The sequence below is a fragment of the Pleurodeles waltl genome, chromosome 4_2, assembly GCF_031143425.1.
Source record: "Pleurodeles waltl isolate 20211129_DDA chromosome 4_2, aPleWal1.hap1.20221129, whole genome shotgun sequence".
Taxonomy (NCBI): Eukaryota; Metazoa; Chordata; class Amphibia; order Caudata; family Salamandridae; genus Pleurodeles; species Pleurodeles waltl.
The window spans coordinates 177,835,056-177,842,707 of NC_090443.1; positions in this window are offsets into that span (position 1 = coordinate 177,835,056).

The following is a 7,652-nucleotide window of genomic DNA, read 5'->3' on the forward strand; positions in this document are numbered from 1 at the left end:
TTGCTAATCTATGTTCCCCCAAGTCTCCCGATAAAAAAGATACCTCACTTGTGTGGGTAGGCCTAGCGCCCGCGACAGGAAACGCCCCAAAGCGCAACGTGGACACATCCAAATTTTTGGAAGAAAACAGAGGTGTTTTTTGCGAAGTGCCTACCTGTAGATTTTGGCCTCTAGCTCAGCCGGCACCTATGGAAACCTACCAAACCTGTGCATTTCTGAAAACTAGAGACCTAGGGGAATCCAAGGAGGGGTGACTTGCGGGGCTCGGACCAGGTTCTGTTACCCAGAATCCTTTGCAAACCTCAAAATTTGGCTAAAAAAACACATGTCCCTCACATTTTTGTGGCAGAAAGTTCTGGAATCTGAGAGGAGCTACAAATTTCCTTCCGCCCAGCGTTCCCCCAAGTCTCCCGATAAAAATGATACCTCACTTGCGTGGGTAGGCCTAGCGCCGGCGACAGGAAACACCCCAAAGCGCAACGTGGACACATCCTAAATTTTGGAAAAAAACAGAGGTGTTTTTTGCGAAGTGCCTACCTGTAGATTTTGGCCTGTAGCTCAGCCGACACCTAGGGAAACCTACCAAACCTGTGCATTTCTGAAAACTAGAGACCTAGGGGAATCTAAGGAGGGGTGACTTGCGGGGCTCGGACCAGGTTCTGTTACCCAGAATCCTTTGCAAACCTCAAAATGTGGCTAAAAAAACACATGTCCCTCACATTTCTGTGGCAGAAAGTTCTGGAATCTGAGAGGAGCTACAAATTTCCTTCCACCCAGCGTTCCCCCAAGTCTCCCGATAAAAATGACACCTCACTTGCGTGGGTAGGACTAGCGCCGGCGACAGGAAACACCCCAAAGCGCAACGTGGACACATCCTAAATTTTGGAAAAAAACAGAGGTGTTTTTTGCGAAGTGCCTACCTGTAGATTTTGGCCTCTAGCTCAGCCGGCACCTAGGGAAACCTACCAAACCTGTGCATTTCTGAAAACTAGAGACCTAGGGGAATCCAAGGAGGGGTGACTTGCGGGGCTCGGACCAGGTTCTGTTACCCAGAATCCTTTGCAAACCTCAAAATGTGGCTAAAAAAACACATGTCCCTCACATTTCTGTGGCAGAAAGTTCTGGAATCTGAGAGGAGCTACAAATTTCCTTCCACCCAGCGTTCCCCCAAGTCTCCCGATAAAAATGACACCTCACTTGCGTGGGTAGGCCTAGCGCCGGCGACAGGAAACACCCCAAAGCGCAACGTGGACACATCCTAAATTTTGGAAAAAAACAGAGGTGTTTTTTGCGAAGTGCCTACCTGTAGATTTTGGCCTCTAGCTCAGCCGGCACCTAGGGAAACCTACCAAACCTGTGCATTTCTGAAAACTAGAGACCTAGGGGAATCCAAGGAGGGGTGACTTGCGGGGCTCGGACCAGGTTCTGTTACCCAGAATCCTTTGCAAACCTCAAAATTTGGCTAAAAAAACACATGTCCCTCACATTTCTGTGGCAGAAAGTTCTGGAATCTGAGAGGAGCTACAAATTTCCTTCCACCCAGCGTTCCCCCAAGTCTCCCGATAAAAATGATACCTCACTTGCGTGGGTAGGCCTAGCGCCGGCGACAGGAAACACCCCAAAGCGCAACGTGGACACATCCTAAATTTTGGAAAAAAACAGAGGTGTTTTTTGCGAAGTGCCTACCTGTAGATTTTGGCCTCTAGCTCAGCCGGCACCTAGGGAAACCTACCAAACCTGTGCATTTCTGAAAACTAGAGACCTAGGGGAATCCAAGGAGGGGTGACTTGCGGGGCTCGGACCAGGTTCTGTTACCCAGAATCCTTTGCAAACCTCAAAATTTGGCTAAATAAACACATGTCCCTCACATTTCTGTGGCAGAAAGTTCTGGAATCTGAGAGGAGCTACAAATTTCCTTCCACCCAGCGTTCCCCTAAGTCTCCCGATAAAAATGATACCTCACTTGCGTGGGTAGGCCTAGCGCCGGCGACAGGAAACACCCCAAAGCGCAACGTGGACACATCCTAAATTTTGGAAAAAAACAGAGGTGTTTTTTGCGAAGTGCCTACCTGTAGATTTTGGCCTCTAGCTCAGCCGGCACCTAGGGAAACCTACCAAACCTGTGCATTTCTGAAAACTAGAGACCTAGGGGAATCCAAGGAGGGGTGACTTGCGGGGCTCGGACCAGGTTTTGTTACCCAGAATCCTTTGCAAACCTCAAAATTTGGCTAAAAAAACACATGTCCCTCACATTTCTGTGGCAGAAAGTTCTGGAATCTGAGAGGAGCTACAAATTTCCTTCCACCCAGCGTTCCCCCAAGTCTCCCGATAAAAATGATACCTCACTTGCGTGGGTAGGCCTAGCGCCGGCGACAGGAAACACCCCAAAGCGCAACGTGGACACATCCTAAATTTTGGGAAAAAACAGAGGTGTTTTTTGCGAAGTGCCTACCTGTAGATTTTGGCCTCTAGCTCAGCCGGCACCTAGGGAAACCTACCAAACCTGTGCATTTCTGAAAACTAGAGACCTAGGGGAATCCAAGGAGGGGTGACTTGCGGGGTTCGGACCAGGTTCTGTTACCCAGAATCCTTTGCAAACCTCAAAATATGGCTAAAAAAACACATGTCCCTCACATTTCTGTGGCAGAAAGTTCTGGAATCTGAGAGGAGCTACAAATTTCCTTCCACCCAGCGTTCCCCCAAGTCTCCCGATAAAAATGATACCTCACTTGCGTGGGTAGGCCTAGCGCCGGCGACAGGAAACACCCCAAAGCGCAACGTGGACACATCCTAAATTTTGGAAAAAAACAGAGGTGTTTTTTGCGAAGTGCCTACCTGTAGATTTTGGCCTCTAGCTCAGCCGGCACCTAGGGAAACCTACCAAACCTGTGCATTTCTGAAAACTAGAGACCTAGGGGAATCCAAGGAGGGGTGACTTGCGGGGCTCGGACCAGGTTCTGTTACCCAGAATCCTTTGCAAATCTCAAAATTTGGCTAAAAAAACACATGTCCCTCACATTTCTGTGGCAGAAAGTTCTGGAATCTGAGAGGAGCTACAAATTTCCTTCCACCCAGCGTTCCCCCAAGTCTCCCGATAAAAATGATACCTCACTTGTGTGGGTAGGCCTAGCGCCCGCAACAGGAAACACCCCAAAGCGCAACGTGGACACATCACAGAAAACAGACCTGTTTTTAGCAAAGTGCCTACCTGTAGATTTTGGCCTGTAGCTCAGCCGCCACCTAGGGAAACCTACCAAACCTGTGCATTTCTGAAAACTAGAGACCTAGGGGAATCCAAGATGGGGTGACTTGTGTGGCTCGGACCAGGTTCTGTTACCCAGAATCCTTTGCAAACCTCAAAATTTGGCTAAAAAAACACATGTTCCTCACATTTCTGTGGCAGAAAGTTCTACAATCTGAGAGGAGCCACAAATTTCCTTCCACCCAGCGTTCCCCCACGTCTCCCGATAAAAATGATACCTCACTTGTGTGGGTAGGCCTAGCGCTCGCGACAGGAAATGGCCCAAAACACAACGTGGACACATCACATTTTTTCATAGAAAACAGTGCCTACGTGTGGATTTTGGCCTCTAGCTCAGCCGGCACCTGGGGAAACCTAGCAAACCAGCGCATTTTTGAAAACTAGAGACCTAGGGGAATCCAAGATGGGGTGATTTGCGGGGCTCTGACCAGGTTCTGTTACCGAGAATTCTTTGCAAACATCAAAATCTGGCAAAAAAACACTTTTTCCTCTCATTTCGGTGACAGAAAGTTCTGGAATCTGAGAGGAGCCACAAATTTCCTTCCACCCAGCGTTCCCCTAAGTCTCTCCATAAAAATGGTACCTCACTTGTGTGGGTAGGCCTAGCGCCCACAAAAGGAAATGGCCCAAAACACAACATATTTTTTCACAGAAAACAGAGGTGTTTTTTGCAAAGTGCCTACCTGTGGATTTTGGCCTCTAGCTCAGCCGGCCCCAGGGGGGGGGGGGGGAAATGCCCTAAAATAAATTTGACCCCCCACCCCCCCAAACCCCCCCTGCCCAGGTGCGACCCTTGCCTACGGGGTCGCTACCCCTGCGTGACATTGGCGCCAAAAAACAAATTCCCGGTGCCTAGTGGTTTCTGCCCCCTTGGGGGCAGATTGACCTAAAATCGACCAATCTGCCCCCAAGGGGGGCAGAAATGGTCTAAACACAGTTTCCCCCCCAGGGGAGCGACCTTTGCCTGATGGGTCGCTCCCCATCTCTAAAAAAACAAACATACAAAAAAAAAAAAACACACAAAAAAAATTTGCCCTGGCGCCTAGAGGTTTCTGCCCCCCCCTGGTGGCAGATCGGCCTAATAATAGGCCGATCTGCCCCCAGGGGGGGCAGAAATGGCCTAAAATAAATTTGCCCCCCGAACATCCACCCCCCGCCCCCGGAGCGACCCTTGCCTATGGGGTCGCTCCCAATGCGTGACATTGGCGCCAAAAAACAAATCCCCGGTGCCTAGTGGTTTCTGCCCCCTTGGGGCAGATTGACCTAAAATCTACCAATCTGCCCCCAAGGGGGGCAGAAATGGTCTAAACACAATTTTCCCCCCAGGGGAGCGACCCTTGCCTGATGGGTCGCTCCCCATCTCTAAAAAAAACCAAACAAACAAAATCAAAAACACAAAAAAAAAATGTGCCCTGGCAACAAGAGGTTTCTGCCCCCCCTGGGGGCAGATCGGCCTAATAATAGGCCGATCTGCCCCCAGGGGGGGCAGAAATGGCCTAAAATAAATTTGCCCCCCGAACACCCACTCCCCCCCCCCCCCGGAGGGACCCTTGCCTACGGGGTCGCTCCCCCTGCGTGACATTGGCGCCAAAAAACAAATCCTCGGTGCCTAGTGGTTTCTGCCCCCTTGGGGCAGATTGACCTAAAATCTACCAATCTGCCCCCAAGGGGGTCAGAAATGATCTAAACACAATTTGCCGCCCAGGGGAGCGACCCTTGCCTGATGGGTCGCTCCCCATCTCTAAAAAAAACCAAAACAAACAACAACAAAAACACAAAAAAAATGTGCCCTGGCAACAAGAGGTTTCTGCCCCCAGGGGGGGCAGAAATGGCCTAAAATAAATTTGCCCCCCGAACACCCCCCCCCCCCCGGAGCAACCCTTGCCTACGGGGTCGCTCCCCCTGCGTGACATTGGCGGAAAAAAACAAATCCCCGGTGCCTAGTGGTTTCTGCCCCCTTGGGGCAGATTGACCTAAAATCGACCAATCTGCCCCCAAGGGGGGCAGAAATGGTCTAAACACAATTTGCCCCCCAGGGGAGCGACCCTTGCCTGATGGGTCGCTCCCCATCTCTAAAAAAAAAAAAACAAACAAAAAAAAACACAAAAAAAACATTTGCCCTGGCAACAAGAGGTTTCTGCCCCCCCCTGGGGGCAGATCGGCCTTATAATAGGCCGATCTGCCCCCAGGGGGGGCAGAAATGGCCTAAAATAAATTTGCCCCCCGAACACCCCCCCCCCCGGAGCGACCCTTGCCTACGGGGTCGCTCCCCCTGCGTGACATTGGCGCCAAAAAACAAATCCCCGGTGCCTAGTGGTTTCTGCCCCCTTGGGGCAGATTGACCTAAAATTGACCAATCTGCCCCCAAGGGGGGCAGAAATGGTCCAAACACAATTTGCCCCCCAGGGGAGCGACCCTTGCCTGATGGGTCGCTCCCCATCTCTAAAAAAAACCAAACAAACAAAAAAAAAAAACACACAAAAAAAATTTGCCCTGGCAACAAGAGGTTTCTGCCCCCCCCTGGGGGCAGATCGGCCTAATAATAGGCCGATCTGCCCCCAGGGGGGGCAGAAATGGCCTAAAATAAATTTGCCCCCTGAACCCCCCCCCCCCCCTCCCCCGGAGCGACCATTGCCTACGGGGTCGCTCCCCCTGCGTGACATTGGCGCCAAAAAACAAATCCCCGGTGCCTAGTGGTTTCTGCCCCCTTGGGGCAGATTGACCTAAAATCGACCAATCTGCCCCCAAGGGGGGCAGAAATGGTCTAAACACAATTTGCCCCCCAGGGGAGCGACCCTTGCCTGATGGGTCGCTCCCCATCTCTAAAAAAAACCAAACAAACAAAAAAAAAAAACACAAAAAAAAAATTTGCCCTGGCAACAAGAGGTTTCTGCCCCCCCCTGGGGGCAGATCGGCCTAATAATAGGCCGATCTGCCCCCAGGGGGGGCAGAAATGGCCTAAAATAAATTTGCCCCCTGAACCCCCCCCCCTTGGGGCAGATTGACCTAAAATCGACCAATCTGCCCCCAAGGGGGGCAGAAATGGGCTAAACACAATTTGCCCCACAGGGGAGCGACCCTTGCCTGATGGGTCGCTCCCCTTCTCTAAAAAAAAACACCAAACCAATAAAAAAAACACAAAAAAAAAATTTGCCCTGGCGCCTAGAGGTTTCTGCCCCCCCTGGGGGTAGACCGGCCTAATACCATTAGGCCGATCTGCCCCCATGGGGGGCAGAGATGGCCTAAAATAACTTTGCCCCCCCCACCCCTACCCCCCCCCGGGGAGCGACCCTTGACTACAAGGTCGCTCCCCTTGTGTGACGGCGCAAAAAAAAGATCCCTAGTGCCTAGTGGTTTCTGCCCCCCTTGGGGGCAGATTGACCTAAAATCGGCCGATCTGCCCCCAAAGCGGGCAGAAATGGCCTAAATACATTTTGCCCCTCCAGGGGAGCGACCCTTGTCCAAGGGGGTCGCTCCCCATCTGTAAAACAGAAAAACAAAAAAATCCCTGGTGCCTAGTGGTTTCTGCCCCCCTTGGGGGCAGATCAGCCGAATCAAAATAGGCTGATCTACCCCCCCAGGGGGGCAGAAATGGCCTAAAATAATCCCCCCCCCCCACCCCCCCCAGGGAGCGACCCTTGCCTAAGGGGTCGCTCCCCTTGCGTGAAATTCACGCAAAAAAAAAAAACTCCCTGGTGTCTAATGGTTTCTGCCCCCCTTGGGGGCAGATTGGCCTCATCAAAATAGGCCAATCTGCCCCCAAGGGGGGCAGAAATGGCCTAAATATAATTTGCCCCCTAGGGGAGCGACCCTTGCCTAAGGGGTCGCTCCCCACCTAAAAAAAAAAGAAAACATAACAAAAAGAAAAAAAAAAAAAAAGATCCCTGGTGCCTAGAGGTTTCTGCCCCCCCCTGGGGGCAGATCGGCCTAATAATAGGCCGATCTGTCCCCAGGGGGGGCAGAAAAGGCCTTCCCAAAAAATTGCCCCCCCTGGGAGCGACCCTTGCCAAAGGGGTCGCTTTGTTGCGTGACATACGCGCGCAAAAACAAACTCCCTGGTGTCTAATGGTTTCTGCCCCCCTTGGGGGCAGATTGGCCTTATCAAAATAGGCCAATCTGCCCCCAAGGGGGGCAGAAATGGCCTAAATATATATTGCCCCGTAGGGGAGCGACCCTTGCCTAAGGGATCGCTCCCCACCTAAAAAAAAAGAAATCATCACAAAAAAAAAAAAAAAAAAAAAGGTCCCTGGTGCCTAGAGGTTTCTGCCCCCCCTGGGGGCAGATCGGCCTAATAATAGGCCAATCTGCCCCCAGGGGGGGCAGAAAAGGCCTTCCTAAAAAAATGCCCCCCTGGGAGCGACCCTTGCCCAAGGGGTCGCTCCCTTTTGCC